Source organism: Pongo pygmaeus, chromosome 18 (genome assembly GCF_028885625.2).
Source record: "Pongo pygmaeus isolate AG05252 chromosome 18, NHGRI_mPonPyg2-v2.0_pri, whole genome shotgun sequence".
Taxonomy (NCBI): Eukaryota; Metazoa; Chordata; class Mammalia; order Primates; family Hominidae; genus Pongo; species Pongo pygmaeus.
In genome coordinates, this window is record NC_072391.2 from 55,445,729 (window position 1) to 55,464,579 (window position 18,851).

The following is an 18,851-nucleotide window of genomic DNA, read 5'->3' on the forward strand; positions in this document are numbered from 1 at the left end:
GGCCAACATTCAGATTCAGGAAATACAGAGAACGCCACAAAGATACTCTTCGAGAAGAGCAACTCCAAGACACATAATTGTCAGATTCACCAAAGTTGAAATGAAGGAAAAAATGTTAAGGGCAGCCAGAGAGAAAGGACGGGTTACCATCAAAGGGAAGCCCATCAGACTAACAGCGGATCTCTCGGCAGAAACCCTACAAGCCAGAAGAGAGTGGGGGCCAATATTCAACATTCTTAAAGAAAAGAATTTTCAACCCAGAATTTCATATCCTGCCAAACTAAGCTTCATAAGTGAAGGAGAAATAAAACACTTTACAGACAAGCAAATGCTGAGAGATTTTGTCACCACCAGGCCTGCCCTAAAAGAGCTCTTGAAGGAAGCGCTAAACATGGAAAGGCACAACCGGTACCAGCCACTGCAAAATCATACCGAAATGTAAAGAACATCGAGACTAGGAAGAGACTGCATCAACTAACGAGCAAAACATCGAGCTAACATCATAATGACAGGATCAAATTCACACATAACAATATTAACTTTAAATGTAAATGGACTAAATGGTCCAATTAAAAGACACAGACTGGCAAATTGGATAAAGACTCAAGACCCATCAGTGTGCTGTATTCAGGAAACCCATCTCACGTGCAGAGACACACATAGGCTCAAAATAAAAGGATGGAGGAAGATCTACCAAGCAAATGGAAAACAAAAAAAGGCAGGGGTTGCAATCCTAGTCTCTGATAAAACAGACTTTAAACCAACAAAGATCAAAAGAGACAAAGAAGGCCATTACATAATGGTAAAGGGATTAATTCAACAAGAAGAGCTAACTATCCTAAATATATATGCACCCAATACAGGAGCACCCAGATTCATAAAGCAAGTCCTGAGTGACCTACAAAGAGACTTAGACTCCCACACATTAATAATGGGAGACTTTAACACCCCACTGTCAACATTAGACAGATCAACGAGACAGAAAGTCAGCAAGGATACCCAGGAATTGAACTCAGCTCTGCACCAAGCAGACCTAATAGACATCTACAGAACTCTCCACCCCAAATCAACAGAATATACATTTTTTTCAGCACCACACCACACCTATTCCAAAATTGACCATATCCTTGGAAGTAAAGCTCTCCTCAATAAATGTAAAAGAACAGAAATTGTAACAAACTGTCTCTCAGATCACAGTGCAATCAAGCTAGAACTCAGGATTAAGAATCTCACTCAAAACCGCTCAACTACGTGGAAACTGAACAACCTGCTCCTAAATGACTACTGGGTACATAACGAAATGAAGGCAGAAATAAAGATGTTCTTTGAAACCAACGAGAACCAAGACACAACATACCAGAATCTCTGGGATGCATTCAAAGCAGTGTGTAGAGGGAAATTTATAGCACTAAATGCCCACAAGAGAAAGCAGGAAAGATCCAAAATTGACACCCTAACATCACAATTAAAAGAACTAGAAAAGCAAGAGCAAACACATTCAAAAGCTAGCAGAAGGCAAGAAATAACTAAAATCAGAGCAGAACTGAAGGAAATAGAGACACAAAAAAACCTTCAAAAAATCAATGAATCCAGGAGCTGGTTTTTTGAAAGGATCAACAAAATTGATAGACCGCTAGCAAGATTAATAAAGAAAAAAAGAGAGAAGAATCAAATAGATGCAATAAAAAATGATAAAGGGGATATCACCACCGATCCCACAGAAATACAAACTACCATCAGAGAATATTACAAACACCTCTATGCAAATAAACTAGAAAATCTAGAAGAAATGGATAAATTCCTCAACACATACACCCTCCCAAGACTAAACCAAGAAGAAGTTCAATCTCTGAATAGACCAATAACAGGAGCTGAAATTATGGCAATAATCAATAGCTTACCAACCAAAAAAAGTCCAGGACCAGATGGGTTCACAGCCGAATTCTACCAGAGGTACAAGGAGGAGCTGGTACCATTCCTTCTGAAACTATTCCAATCAATAGAAAAAGAGGGAATCCTCCCTAACTCATTTTATGAGGCCAGCATCATCCTGATACCAAAGCCTGGCAGAGACACAACAAAAAAAGAGAATTTTAGACCAATATCCTTGATGAACATTGATGCAAAAATCCTCAATAAAATACTGGCAAACAGAATCCAGCAGCACATCAAAAAGCTTATCCACCATGATCAAGTGGGCTTCATCCCTGGGATGCAAGGCTGGTTCAATATACGCAAATCAATAAATGTAATCCAGCATATAAACAGAACCAAAGACAAAAACCACATGATTATCTCAATAGATGCAGAAAAGGCCTTTGACAAAATTCAACAACCCTTCATGCTAAAAACTCTCAATAAATTAGGAATTGATGGGACGTATCTCAAAATAATAAGAGCTATTTATGACAAACCCACAGCCAATATCATACTGAATGGGCAAAAACTGAAAGCATTCCCTTTGAAAACTGGCACAAGACAGGGATGCCCTCTCTCGCCACTTCTATTCAACATAGTGTTGGAAGTTCTGGCCAGGGCAATTAGGCAGGAGAAGGAAATCAAGGGTATTCAATTAGGAAAAGAGGAAGTCAAATTGTCCCTGTTTGCAGATGACATGATAGTATATCTAGAAAACCCCATTGTCTCAGCCCAAAATCTCCTTAAGCTGATAAGCAACTTCAGCAAAGTCTCAGGATACAAAATCAATGTGCAAAAATCACAAGCATTCTTATACATCAATAACAGACAAACAGAGAGCCAAATCATGAGTGAACTCCCATTCACAATTGCTTCAAAGAGAATAAAATACCTAGGAATCCAACTTACAAGGGATGTGAAAGACCTCTTCAAGGAGAACTACAAACCACTGCTCAAGGAAATAAAAGAGGATACAAACAAATGGAAGAACATTCCATGCTCATGGGTAGGAAGAATCAATATCATGAAAATGGCCATCCTTCCCAAGGTAATTTACAGATTCAATGCCATCCCCATCAAGCTACCAATGACTTTCTTCACAGAATTGGAAAAAACTACTTTAAAGTTCATATGGAACCAAAAAAGAGCCCGCATCGCCAAGTCAATCCTAAGCCAAAAGAACAAAGCTGGAGGCATCACGCTACCTGACTTCAAACTATACTACAAGGCTACAGTAACCAAAACAGCATGGTACTGGTACCAAAACAGAGATATAGATCAATGGAACAGAACAGAGCCGTCAGAAATAATGCCACATATCTACAACCATCTGATCTTTGACAAACCTGAGAAAAACAAGAAATGGGGAAAGGATTCCCTATTTAATAAATGGTGCTGGGAAAACTGGCTAGCCATATGTAGAAAGCTGAAACTGGATCCCTTCCTTACACCTTATACAAAAATCAATTCAAGATGGATTAAAGACTTAAATGTTAGACCTAAAACCATAAAAACCCTAGAAGAAAACCTAGGCAATACCATTCAGGACATAGGCATGGGCAAGGACTTCATGTCTAAAACACCAAAAGCAATGGCAACAAAAGCCAAAATTGACAAATGGGATCTAATTAAACTAAAGAGCTTCTGCACAGCAAAGGAAACTACCATCAGAGTGAACAGGCAACCTACAAAATGGGAGAAAATTTTCGCAACCTACTCATCTGACAAAGGGCTAATATCCAGAATCTACAATGAACTCCAACAAATTTACAAGAAAAAAACAAACAACCCCATCAAAAAGTGGGCGAAGGACATGAACAGACACTTCTCAAAAGAAGACATTTATGCAGCCAAAAGACACATGAAAAAATGCTCACCATCACTGGCCATCAGAGAAATGCAAATCAAAACCACAATGAGATACCATCTCACACCAGTTAGAATGGCGATCATTAAAAAGTCAGGAAACAACAGGTGCTGGAGAGGATGTGGAGAAATAGGAACACTTTTACACTGTTGGTGGGACTGTAAACTAGTTCAACCCTTGTGGAAGTCAGTGTGGCGATTCCTCAGGGATCTAGAACTAGAAATTCCATTCGACCCAGCCATCCCATTACTGGGTATATACCCAAAGGACTATAAATCATGCTGCTATAAAGACACATGCACACGTATGTTTATTGCGGCATTATTCACAATAGCAAAGACTTGGAACCAACCCAAATGTCCAACAATGATAGACTGGATTAAGAAAATGTGGCACATCTACACCATGGAATACTATGCAGCCATAAGAAATGATGAGTTCATGTCCTTTGTAGGGACATGGATGAAATTGGAAATCATCATTCTCAGTAAACTATCGCAAGAACAAAAAACCAAACACCGCATATTCTCACTGATAGGTGGGAATTGAACAATGAGAACACATGGACACAGGAAGGGGAACATCACACTTCAGGGACTGTTGTGGGTTGGGGGGAGGGGGGAGGGATAACATTGGGAGATATACCTAATGCTAGATGATGAGTTGGTGGGTGCAGTGCACCAGCATGGCACATGTATACATATGTAACTTACTGCACATTGGGCACATGTACCATAAAACCTAAAGTATAATAATAATAATAATAATAATAATTACAATAAAAGAAAAAAAAAAAAAAAAAAAAAAACAAAACTCAATGTAGATAGTGCACAGAAAGGAGGCACGAGTTTTAACTTACAATGCTATGGGGTATATATCCTATTGGCTATAAGCAGGCACTTATCTGCATAGAGAGTTATCTGGAAAGAACCAGATAGGCCTGAACAATGGTCAGATAATAATTTCAATCCATTAACATAAGGCAAAATATCTAAACTACCTTGGAAGGACTTCTGGAAATGTAAAATTCAAGTAATTACTAAGATGATTTAAAGTAAATAAACAGAAATTCCACTAAAAAAAAAAAAAAAAAAAAAATTGACAAAGAACCTGAAATAGACATTTCTCAAAAGAAGATACACAAATGGCCCACAGGTATATGGAAAAAATGTTCAACATCACTAATCATCAGAGAAATGCAAATCAAAACTATAAATCACCTCATACCTGTTACTATCAAAAAGACAAAAACTAACAAGTGTTGGCAAGGATGTGGAAAAAAAGGAAACCTTGTACACTATTGGTGGGAATATAAAACCCATTATGGGAAGAAATATGGAAGTTCCTCAAAATATTAAAAATAGAACTACCCTATGATCCAGCAATCCCACTTCTGGGTGTGTATACAAATGAAATCACTGTATCAACGAGATATCTGCACTCCTGTGTTCATTGCAGTATTATTCACAATAGCCAAGATATGAAAGCAACCTAAGTGTTCATCAATGGATGAATGGAAAAAAAAAATAGTACATATACACACAATAGAATGCTATTCAGCCTTAAGAAAGAAGACAATTCATTTTCTTTCTTTTTTTTAAACATGGATATGTTCTTTAGTGGTGATTTCTGAGATTTTGGTTCACCCATCACCTGAACAGTATGAACTGTACCCAATGTGTAGTCTTTTATCCCTCACTGCCCCTTTTCCCTGAGTCCCCAAAGTCCCCTGTGTCATTCTTATGCCTTTGCATCCACGTACATCAGCTCCCAGTTATAAGTGAGAACATATGATGTTTGGTTTTCCATTCCTGATTACTTCACTTAGAATAATGGTCTCCAATTCCATCCAGGTTGCTGCGAATGCTCATTATTTCCTTCCTTTTTATCCACTCATAATATATATATATGTATGTATATATATAACATTTTATATACATATATATGTATGTACATATATATAACATTTTATATACATATATGTATGTGTATATATATAACATTTTATATACATACATATATATATGTATATAACATTTTCTTTATCCACTTGTTGATTGATGGAAATTTGGGTTGGTTCCATATTTTTGCAATTGTAAATTGTGCTGCTATAAACATGCATGTGCAAGTATCTTTTTTGTATAATGACTTCTTTTCCTCTGGGTAGATACTCAGTAGTGGCATTGCTGGATCAAATGGTAGATCTACTTTTAGTTCTTTAAGGAATCTTCACTTTGCTTTCCATAGTGGAAAGTTTACATTCCAACCAACAGTGTAAAAGTGTTCCCTTTTTATCACATCCATGCCAACATCTATTAATTTTTTATTTTTTTTATTACGGCCATTCTTGCAGGAGTAGGGTGGTATTGCATTGTGGGTTTTGATTTGCATTTCCCTGATAATTAGTGATGTTGAGCATTTTTTCATATGTTTGTTGGTCGTTTGTATACCTTCTTTTGAGAATTGTCTGTTCATGTTCTTAGCCTACTTTTTGATGGGATTGTTTGGTTTTTTTCTTGATGATTTGTTTGAGTTCCTTGTAGATTCTGGATATTAGTCCTTTGTCAGATGCATAGCTTGCAAAGATTTTCTCTCACTCTGTGGGTTGTCTGTTTAGTCTGCTGATTATTATTATTGTCATTATTATTATTATTTTGCTGTGCAGAAGCTTTTTAGTTTAATTAAGTCCCATCTATTTAACTTTGTTTTTGTTGCATTTGCTTTGGGTTCTTGCTCAAGAAGTCTTTGCCTAATACAATGTCTAGAAGGGTTTTTCTGATGTTATCTTCTAGGATTTTTATGGTTTCAGGTCTTATATTTAAGTCTTTGATCCATATTGAGTTGACTTTTGTATAAGGTGAAAGATGAGGATGCAGTTTCATTCTTCTACATGTGGCTTGCCAATTATCCCAGCACCATTTGTTGAATAGGATGTCCTTTCTCCACTTTATGTTTTCATTGGCTTTGTTGAAGATTAGTTGGCTGTAAGTATTTGGCTTTGTTTCTGGGTTCTTTATTCTGTTCCATTGGTCTGTGTGCCTATTTTTATACCAGTACCATGCTGTTTTGGTGACTATAGCCTGATAGTATAGTTTGAAGCTGGGTAATGTGATGCCTCCAGGTTTGTTCTTTTTGCTTAGTCTTGCTTTGGCTATGTGGGCTCTTTTTTGGTTCCATATGAGTTTTAGGATTGTTTTTTTCTGTTCTGTGAAGAATGATGGTGGCATTCTCATGGGCATTGCATTAAATTTGTAGATTGCTTTGGGCAGTTTGGTCATTTTCACAGTATTGATTCTACCCATCCATGAGTATGGGATATGTTTCCATTTGTTTGTGTCATCTATGATTTCTTTCAGCAGTGTTTTGTAGTTTTCCTTGTAGAGGTCTTTTGCCTCCTTGGTTAGGTATATTCCTAAGTATTTTAGTTTTTTTGTAGCTATTATAGCTATTGTAAAAAGGGGTTGAGTTCTTAATTTGATTCTCGGCTTGGTCATTGTTGGTGTATAGCAGTGCTACTAATTTGTGTACATTAATTTTGTATCCTGAAACTTTACTGAATTCATTTATTAGCTCTAGGAGGTTTTTAGATGAGTCTTTAGGGTTTTCTAGGTATATAATCATATCATCAGCAAACAGTGACAGTTTGACTTCCACTTTACTGATTTGAAGTGGAGAGAAATAAAGAAATAAATATCTCCTTTAAAGAAATAAAGAGCATCTCTTGTCTGATTGCTCTGCCTAGAACTTCCAGTACTGTGTTGAATAAAAGTGGTGAAAGTGTGCACCCTTGTCTTGTTCCAGTTCTCAGGGGTAATGCTCTCAACTTTTCCCATTAAGTATAATGTTGGCTATGGGTTTAGAAAATTTATTTTCAACTACATGAACGAATCTGTAGGATATTATGCTAAATGAAATAAGCCAGACACAGAATGACAAATGCTGCATGATCTTGTTTATATGTGGAATCTAAAAAAAATCAAACTCAGGAGCAGAGAACAGAATGGTGGTTGCCAGGGGCTGGGGGTGGGGACCTCGGGAGATGTTGCTCAAAGAGTACAAAAATTTGAGTTAGGCAGGATGAATACCTGGAGATCTATTGTACAGTATGGTTGCTATAGTTAATAATAATATATTACGTTATTGAAAATTACTAAGACAGGAGATATTGAATGTTCTCACCACACACAAAGATAACTATGTGAGATCATGGATATGTTAATTTACTTAATTGTGGTATAATCATTTCACAACATATACATATATTTAAAGATCACATTGTACACTGTAAATATACACAATTTTTTTTTTTGAGACGGAGTCTTGCTCTGTCACCAGGCTGGAGTACAGTGGCGCCATCTCCTGGCTCACTGCAACTTCCACCTACCTGGTTCAAGTGATTCTCCTGCCTCAGCCTCCCCAGTAGCTGAGATTACAGGAGCGCACCACCATGTCCAGCTAATTTTTGTATTTTTAGTAGAGATGGGGTTTCTCCATGTTGGCCAGGCTGGTCTCAAACTCCTGACCTCAGGTGAGCCACGTGCCTTGGCCTCCCAAAATGCTGGGATTACAAGCGTGAGCTACCATGCCTGGCCAAATATACACAATTTTCATTTGTCAATTATACCTCAATAAAGCTGAGAAAAAATAAAAGGAAAAAAAAGGAGACTCTAATAAATAATATAATATAATAAATTCCTCTAACATTTCAAAAAAAAGAAAGAAATTGACATCATTGGTGAAGGTGAAGTCTCTAGCATGGCCCAGACAGGCCGTATTTTTCCTTTCTCCCTCCCCAAGGTCATGACTACAACAACAACACTGCTGTTTTTACACTTTTACTACAAATTACATGTATCCATAAGCAACATGCTGCATTGTGTGTGTTTTTAAAATGGGCTCACACCATACATATCATTCTGCTGCTTGCTCTTTTTTTTTTCTTTTTTTCTTTTTTTTTTTTTGAGATGACGTCTCACTCTGTCACCCAGGCTGGAGTGCAGTGGCAAATTGGCTCACTGCAACCTCTGCCTCCCAGGTTCAAGCAATTTTCCTGCTTCAGCCTCCCAAGTAGCTGGGATTACAGGTGCCTGCCACCACGCCTGGCTAATTTTTTGTATTTTTAGTAGAGATAGGGTTTCACCATGTTGGCCAGGCTGGTCTCAAACTCCTGACCTCAAATGATCCGCCTGCCCCGGCCTCCCAAAGTGCTGGGATTACAGTTGTGAGCCACCACGCCTGGCCTACTGCTTGCTCTTTCATCATTATTTCAAGATCTGGTCCATTCATTTTCATTGCTGTCAAGTATTCTATCCCATAAACACACCTCAATTTATTGATTCATTCCCCTGCCCATGGACATTTGCATTGTTGCCAGTTTCTAAAATATTAACAAATAATCCTGTAGTAAACATTGTTGTACCATTATCCATATGCAAGTGTAAAGGATATAAACCAAAAATAAAATTCTAAGCTTGTTAACCATCTGAATGAACAGGACATTCCAAAGTTAACCTGAAAAACTAGCTCAGGCCATGAAGAGAAGGGGGAGTCAGACAGGCCTCATTATACCTTTCTCTCTTGGAATTCAGACTCAGCTGACCAGTACTGATATCAACAGACCGTAAGACTGATAGAACAGACTCTTTAAGTCTGGTAAGAAACATTTACGATCTATTCTTTCTGAAGCCTGCTACCTGGAGGCTTCATCTGCATAAAACCTTCGTCTCTACAACCCCTATTATAACCCAGACATTCCTTCCTATTGATTCCAGGTCTTCAGATAATAACTCTTTCAACCAATTGCCAATCAGAAAATCTTTGAATCTGCCTATGACCTTGAAGCTTTGAAATTATTGGTAAAGTAGTATTAGGAATGTCTTAAGAATTGTCAGCACTTTTTGTTTGCGTTTATTAAGCAGTTTCATACTTATCTCTGCTAAACACTATACTGTGTCAAAATTTGACATAAGGGCTAGAAAAGTATGAAGCCAGCCCATGACAGAATGATTCTTTGCTTGTGTAATTTTTTTTTTTTTTTTTTGAGACAGAATCTCACTCTGTTGCCCAGGCTAGAGTGCAGTGGTGCAATCTTGGCTCACTGCAACCTTAGCCTCCCAGGTTCAAACGTCTCCTGCCTCAGCCTCCTGAGTAGCTGGGACTACAGGCACACTCCACCACACCTGGCTAATTGTTGTATTTTTAGTAGAGACAGGGTTTTGTGATGTTGGCCAGGCTGGTCTCAAACTCCTGACCTCAGGTGACCCACCTGCCTCAGGCTCCCAAAGTGCTGGGATTATAGGTGTGAGCCACCACACCTGCCCTGCTTGTGTAATTTTTTATAAATAAGACATTTAATATCACTGGTTCAGTGAAAACAACTAAATCCTATGTTATTGGTAAAATGCCCATATATTTAACCTTAAGTTTCTTACTTATATAAACATGTGAAATTCACAGGCCATAAAGGTTGTTAACAGAAAAATAACTTTAAATGATGACTATCACAGCTTTCATAAATAATCTAGGTAAACTATTAAAAATAAAATAAGTACTCAGGTAAATATAATGGAATAAATGCTTATAAACAAACATCATATAATGTAGAATCTAAGGTTATATTAAAAAATAGGTATTCATTAAATGTCTGAGTAATTTCAAATGTAAAAGATTATAGGAAAACCTTTTTCTAAAGAAAGTACTCTTGTTAAAAGGTAAATAATTTCTGCCTAATTCAAAGGTCATTTAAAGGTTATATATAAAACAAGATGAAAGGAACCAGAAAAATAAAAGATACTTAAAGAAAGTTATAGATATAAAGAGCTACTTTTGGTAAGAAAGGTTAAAAGAAAAATAACTTTATATGACAGAGAATTGTATATTGCGAATTTTTGTCTTAAAATAAAATGACTGGTTGTTTAAAAAAGAGGGATGTTGGCTAAGCACAGTGGCTCATGCCTGTAATCCCAGCACTTTAGGGGGCCGAGGCAGGCAGATCAACTGAGGTCAGAAGTTCAAGACCAGCCTGGCCAACATGGCAAAACCCTCTCTCTACTAAAAATACAAAAATTAGCCAGTCTTGGTGGTGGGCGCCTGTAATCCCAGCTACTCAGGAGGCTGAGGCATGAGAATCACTTGAATGAGACATGAGAATCACTTGAACCCGAGAGGCGGAGGTTGCAGTGAGCCAAGGTCGCGCCACTGCATTCCAGCCTGGGTGACAGAGCCAGACTCCATCTCAAAAAAAAAAAAAAAGAAGAAAGAGGGATGTTTAGGACAAACCAGAAAGCCCAAGCATGTTATGAATGATCCGTGTAAGTTATAATAAGGTTAGTAAAAAAGGAATTTTTTTTTTTTTGAGACGGAGTCTCATTCTGTTGCCTGGGCTGGAGTGCCGTGGCGCGATCTCGGCTCGCTGTAAGCGCCGCCTCCCGGGTTCACGCCATTCTCCTGCCTCAGCCTCCCAAGTAGCTGGGACTACAGGCGCCTGCCACCACACCCAGCTATTTTTTTTTGTATTTTTTTAGTAGAGACAGGGTTTCACCGTGTTAGCCAGGATGGTCTTGATCTCCTGACCTCGTGATCCACCTGCCTCGGCCTCCAAAAGTGCTGGGATTACAGGTGTGAGCCACCGCACCCAGCCAAAAAAGAATTTATTTTTAAAATGTTATGATTAAGTTGGCTATAATTAAAAGGGTAATATATAGCTGGATGCGGTGGCTCACGCCTGTAATCCCAGCACTTTGGGAGGCCGAGGTGGGTGGATCACCTGAGGTCAGAAGTTTGAGACCAGCCTGCAAAACCTGGTGAAACTCCATCTCTACTAAAAATACAAAAATTAGCTTGGCGTGGTGGCAGTCGCCTGTAATCCCAGCTACTTGGGAGGCTGAGGCAGGAGAATCACTTGTACCCTGGAGGTGGAGGTTGCAGTGAGCCGAGATCATGCCACTGCACTCCAGCCTGGGTGACAGAGTGAGACTCCATCTCAAAAAATAAAAATTGAAATTAAAAAAAGGGAAATATAACAGTCTTTCTAGAAATTGGACTTTGATATTCAAAAATACGCCAATACAAAACTAAAGGATTGGTTAGAATAAGATTTTATTTAAAATATTGACTTATTCTTAATTCAAGAAGTTTTAAATTTTTAAATTCCATAATCCGTTTTTTTTTAAAAATTCTTCAGATTGATATCTCACAAGTTCAACTTCTGCCATACTCCACTGCCTCAGCTCTTTCTCCCTTTTGGGAAGGCCTCAGATGCGGACTCTCTCTTTCAAATTTTGTTGGCTCCTATAATTTTTTTAAATAGTCTAATGTAAGGGAGATAATTTTTGGAAACAGGCAAATGAAAAATCTTATGGGATCTGCCTTTGTATGTCTGCTGTGTCTATATGCTTATATATGTCATGTGGAAGTAATATTTCACTACCAAACTATAAAAAGAGCTCTAATCAGTTGGCTTAAAATAAGTGTTTATCAGACTAATAACAGCTAGCTCAGATGCCTTTTAGTTCACATGACTTTAGTAATATTTGGTAAGATTAATTTGGTAAATATAATCTCAAACATTTTCTTCAGTAATTTAAAATCTTAAAGTCACATTATGTTAAATTAAGTAATCCTCTTTTTTTCTCATTGGGAATTTTGGCTACTAAGAGTTAAAAAATAAAACGTGTTTTGGGTGAAGTTTATAAAAACACAGGATGTGGCTTTTGTTAAAGAAAACGTAATTTTTTTTTTTTTTTTAGTTTAGAGGCTATCTATTTAAGTAAAGGGAAAATTATCTACACAAAACTAAATGAATAAAGAGAAATTTTTAAAGGTGAGATATGAGAAAGCTTTGACTCTTGGGTGGCCATGTGGTCAACCCATCTTTAGGGGCTGCAGCTGGGCTGCATTCAGTTACTAAAGGTAAAGGTTACTGTGGAATTTAGAGATGGATCATACTCCTACTCCCGGGAAGTTAGTTCACTGGACGTATAAGGAAATGCAGACTAATAAGGAAAAAACAAAATATTCAACTGATTGTTGTTATCTGTAATAGCCAAAATGAAAGTCAAAGAGTGCTGAATTGGGCCTTAAGGCTGGACCAAGCTCAGATGTGGGTCTCTCTCAGGTCAGGCCACTAGCCTCGTAGCTACCCACGAAAGTTAAGATTAAGCCAGGGCAACAAAAGTTACCTCTGAGACCTGTAGTTATTATACCAAGATGATAGTCAGTGTGGGGGAAGGGCAAAACCAAGTAACTATGAAAATCGGAGGGTATAATGTAAAATAATTGTTCCACTTTGTAGATTGGTATCATCAGTTTCCTGAGAAACCTTTACTGTAATGGGTTGTAAAAATAACTACTTTAAGGACCATATCTATAATTTCAAATGCTACAGAATGAAAGAGCATGTTTGGGTTGATGCAGGACCCACAGCTCACTATTGAACAATCTCTGATGAGTATATGTGATTCAGACACATAGGAGGTTATTCCTGAGAGAACAACCAGCCTAGTAGACTGGATAAATGCCACTGTAAGGTCTGTTTACCCTGAGAAGTGGACTTCCTAACTTTCTCTATAAAATGCCAAGTGGAGCACCCCAGATGAAGCAGCTGGTATGCTTCATATGCAAACCATGTGGGCCTGGCTTTATGGTGATCAGGATATTCTCCCAGTGAATATGCCTTTCCCAGGTCATGGTAAATGCCATGGTTAGGGGGCCCCTTCTACATGGGAACCCCAGGTGACATTACTCCTGCACAATCAAATGACTGATTGAGAAGCCTTACCAAATTTGCTGTCCCTCATGGGTCTTATAGATGCTAATAAAACATTAATTAACAAAAAAAATGGGAAAGGCAAAAGAGACTCAAAAGACTAGTTCCAGAAGGGTGAAAATCTTTAGATGGCCATTAAGAAATGAAATAAATAAAATGAAAATTGATGGAGGTTAAAACAAAGGTCTTTACAACATTTACCAAAGCTTGGGTGAACCAAAGGGAGCCACTGCTGGTCTCCCAATGTTACTGGAAAGGGGTCCAGATCCAGACCCCAAGAGGGGGTTCTTGGATCCCATGCAAAAAAGAATTCGAGGTGAGTCCATAGTGTAAAGTGAAAGCAAGTTTATTAAGAAAGTAAAGGAATAAAGAATGGCTACACCACAGTCAGAGCAGACCCGAGGGCTGTTGGTTGCCCATTTTTATGGTTATTTCTTGATGATATGCTATACAAGGGGTGGATTATTCATGCTTCCCCTTTTTAGACCACATAGGGTAACTTCCTGATGTTGCCATGGCACCTGTAAACTGTCATGGCACTGGTGGGAGTGTAGCAGTGAGGATGACCAGCGGTCACTCTTGTCACCATCTTGGTTTTGGTGGGTTTTAGCCGGCTTCTTTACTGCAACCTGTTTTATCAGCAGGGTCTTTATGACCTGTATCTTGTGCTGACCTCCTATCTCATCTTGTGACTAAGAATGCCTTAGTCTCCTAAGAATGCAGTCCAGCAGGTCTCAGCCTAATTTTACTCATCCCCTATTAAAGATGGAGTAGCTCTGGTTCAAACGCCTGTGACACCAACATTCAAGGGCCCCACACTAGTTTTCTGCATGTGCCCCAGATTGGGGAGATTTGAGAAAAATCAAGAGGCAAAGGTTATAATGAGAAAGCTGACATTGCCTGAAGCAATACTGACACAAATTAAGATAAAAAATTCACAAAAGAGTCTGAGTCCCTTGGCTCAACTCCCTGCTGGGAACCCAAGTCCTTTTTCACCAGAAAAGGTAAAATAGTTTGGGGGTGGAGAAGAAAAGTCCCTGGTTCCAGAACATAAGAATGTAAAGATTTATAGGATTATGAAATTTGAGATGTTTAAACAGGCTTTATGTAATATAGTTGCAACTCCCTTACCTAAATGTCTTATGAAAATGGGTATCGTATCTGACTGGGGGATGTTTCTCCTACCTAGTACTATAAAACTGAAGGCACGTAAATGTACCTGTATTAGTCTGTTCTCACACTACTAATAAAGACATACCTAAGACTGGATAATTTATAAAGGAAAGAGGTTTAATGGACTCACAGTTCCACATGGCTCAGGAGGCCTCACAATCATGGCAGAAGGTGAAAGAGGAGCAAAGTCATGTCTTACATGGTAGCAGGCAAAGAGCATGTGCGCAGGGGAACTCCACTTTATAAAACCATCAGATCTCATGAGACTTGTTCACTATCAAGAGAACAGCACGGGAAAGACCCACCCCATGATTCAATTACCTCCCACGATGTCCCTCCCACGACATGTAGGAATTATGGGAGCTACAATTCAAGATGAGATTTGGGCGGGGACACAGCCAAACCATATCACTGCCCTTTGAGAAATGCTCATTGGACACACTAAATGGGAACTAGTAAGAATGCCTGAGCCCACAGAATATTGGGTAAAAGCTGGAGTACTGGTTGGGACAAATCCTCCACTGATAGCTCTTTGTGGAGTGTTCACTGGGGCTTATGGCAAAAGCTGTGAGCACCTCCCAATGACAATTACTGAGACTCTGGAGTAGAGAATTTCTACTTGAGGGACATTTACTGCCTTGCTATGGGATGTTAACCAAAACTTCCCGTATGCTAATGAAAATAATGGTGCCCAAAATAGTTCCATGATAAAAAATGGTTTATATAGGATCTTGCTACCTGGGGATGCAAAGTGGAGGTATTCATGAGCAGGGAGCCTCTTTTTCCCCTAGGACTGATCTAACCATGTAAGCAGCTGGTAGATTTTACAGTGCCTGATAAACAGCTCTCATCTGACAAGAGCTGCTTGACTTGTGAATGGCAGTTCCAAGGTGAACAAACAACATCTTGTTTGGAAGCCTGCTGCTCTGGTTAAAGGCGAGTCAAGGAAATCTTTTTATTCTGAGTTATTTATAGTTTAGAGCAATTGGGTAAAGAATATTTTTGTGAGCAAATTTACGTTTCTCTCTACCTGAGTTCTCCAAAATTGGGAAACTGTTCATGAGTATTCTGATTTTATATCAATATCGTTATTTGCATAAGTTTAGTAAGAGTCTTTTTTCTTGTAAAACAAAACAATTGGAGACGTTGGTTATTCTACCAACGCTTTGCCTAGAATAACATATTTTTAGTTAAAGTTCCAGCAAAGCCAACCTTAAAAGAGCCTATATGGCCAATCAATCATTGCTGCATTTTATGTAAATAATCAGGCCAAGTATAATAAGCCTAAAACTTATTTTGCACACAAATTGGTCTTACTATAGTTTCTCTTTAGTAGAAAAGGAGGGTTAGAGAAAGATAAATTGTTTCAAAGAAAAATTATAACACCTGATACTAGATTCCAGCCCTGACATTTGTTTTTGAGTGAAGATTGAACAGTGAATTATTTCTTGGCTACAGTAATCCTCTAGAGAGTATCAGGATATCATTTTCTAAATGTTTTTAGTTGGCACCCTAATGAAATAGGTTCCTTTTTTTCTGATCTGACACATGGATTCTCTTTTGATTGTCAAATTATTAATGTTATTTATCTCTCATAGTTGTGCTTCTTCCCGGAAAACCAGAATCATGGGATTCTGAAGACCAGACATGATTGGACAAAGTCTGTGAATCTCCCTTATTTGGAATCCCCCTGGGGCCCATTTGTTTCTTACTGTAAATGCCCTACTGCTAAAACTCTACCAGCACACCACCTCTAGTCCCAGGGACTATCGTGGAAGAGGTGTTCCACCAAAACGGAATGGGGTCCAATTCAATGCCTGGTCCTCCAAAATCATGAGATTGTAAGGGCTGGTTTTGAGGGATAGAGTTAGTTCAGACCCTCCAAATCAAGGATGGGTACACAGATGCCTAAACAGCAGGTAAAATAAGGGATTCTGCCTCCTGGGTTACTGGATTCATGGCACCTTTTCATTCATCCCAACCATAAACAATTCCTGCTTCCTATAGAATTAAAAGAAAATTATTACTAAAAGGATATAAAGATACCTTATGACAACACCTCCTGAGTATAATACACCCAGTTATGAGTTTATGCAGATAGATATATATTTAAAAAATTTTTTACATCAGCCACCTTAGGACAAATTACTAAAAGATCACAAAAAAGCATTGTAGCACAACAAAAGTCTCTAAATGCCTCAGCTTAGGAGGTTTTTTGTTTTTATTTTTTTTTGAGACGGAGTCTTACTCTGTCACCCAGGCTGGAGTGCACTGGTAACGATCTCAGCTCACTGCAAGCTCCGCCTCCCGGGTTCACGCCGTTCTCCTGTCTCAGCCTCCTGAGTCAGCTCGGACTACAGGTGCCCGCCACCACGCCTGGCTAATTTTTTGTATTTTTAGTAGAGACGGGGTTTCACCATGTTAGCCAGGATGGTCTCTATCTCCTGACCTTGTGATCCACCCGCCTCAGCCTCCCGAAGTGCTGGGATTACAGCCGTGAGCCACCACGCCCGGCCAGCTTAAAAGATTTTAACAATGTTTGTGTTTTGTATAGCTAATTGTTTAACTAAAACCAAGATTACAGTAGCTCAATGCACAGAAGTTAAAGATAAGTGAATTTTATAACCCTGCCTTTGGCATTTTGTTTGTTGGCTTTTATATTACTTTAAAAAATGTGAGGATTGGCTGGGCGCGGTGGCTCACGCCTATAATCCCAGCACTTTGGGAGGCCGAGGCAGGCGGATCACGAGGTCAGGAGATCCAGACCATCCTGGCTAACAAGGTGAAACCCTGTCTCTACTAAAAATACAAAAAATTAGCCGGACGTGGTGGTGGGCACCTGTAGTCCCAGCTGCTCAGGGGGCTGAGGCAGGAGAATGGCGTGAACCCGGGGGGGCAGAGCTTGCAGTGAGCCGAGATCGCGCCGCTGCACTCCAGCTTGGGCGACAGAGCGAGACTCCATCTCAAAAAAAAAGAAAAAAAAATGTGAGGGTTAATGAATGCCAGTCCATGTCCATTCTCATCTGGCCTAGAACATTTAAATTGACTGTTAAGTCTTTTGACTTGAAGTCCCTTGGCCATAGGGATCCCACCAAGGGACAAGATGGACCTGGGGCGGGCAGCCATGTCAACCCGGCTACACTGTGGGACAAAATAAAAGTTTGGTCACCATTGATGTTGCCTCCGGCAAATTTTGGCCAGAAGGGGGAGAATGTAAACCAAAAGTAAAATTCTAAGCCCCCCAACCATCTGAATGGACCCCTCCTTTCAGCTAAAGACATTCCAAAGTTAATCTGAAAAACTAGCTTGGGCCATGGATGGGAATCAGACAGGCTGACAGGCTTCATTATACCCTCCTCCCTTCTGGAATTCAGGCCCAGCTGACCAGCATTAATATCAACACAGACCTTAAGACTGACAGAACAGACTCTTTAAGTCTGATAAGAAACACAATCTATTCTCTACAAAGCCTAGTACCTGGAGGCTTTATCTGCATGACATTATAAAACCTTGGTCTCTACAATCCCTTACTATAACCCAGACATTCCTTTCTATTGATTCCAGGTCTGTAGATAGTAAATTTTTTTTTTTTTTTTTAGACTTAGTCTCACTCTGTCACCCAGGCTGGAGTGCAGTGGTGAGATCTCGGCTCACTGCAACCTCTGCCTCCTGGATTCAAACGATTCTCCTGTCTCTGCCTCCTGAGTAGCTGGGATTACAGGCATGTGCCACCATGCCCAGCTAATTTTTGTATTTTCAGTAGACATGGGGTTTCACCGTGTTGGCCAGGTTGACCTTGAACTCCTGGCCTCAAGTGGTCCACCCACCTCAGCCTCCCAAAATGCTGGGATTACAGGCGTGAGCCACTGTGCCTGGTCCTAGATAGTAAGTCTTTCGACTGATTGCCAATTTGAAAATCTTTGAATCCACCTATGACCTGGAAACCCTTAGTTGTCCTGCCTTTCTGGACCAGGGCAATATACATCTTATGTGTATTAATTGATGTCTTATATCTCGCTAAAATGTATAAAACCAAGCCTGACCACCTTGGACACATGTTCTCAGGGTCACTCATATTTGGCTCAGAATAAATCTCATCAAACATTCTACAGACTTTGACTCTTTTTG

At 39.2% G+C, this 18,851-nt stretch overlaps 1 protein-coding gene across 1 annotated transcript in view; it reads left to right on the plus strand.

Moving 5' to 3' along the window:
• GINS3 (GINS complex subunit 3) overlaps positions 1–18,851 on the plus strand; it is a 115,129-nt gene that overhangs the window by 9,681 nt on the left and 86,597 nt on the right. The window contains exon 2 of the mRNA XM_054455112.2: positions 9,373–9,436. The gene's annotated coding sequence lies outside the window, so the exon portion shown is untranslated. The remainder of the gene's footprint in view (positions 1–9,372; positions 9,437–18,851) is intronic.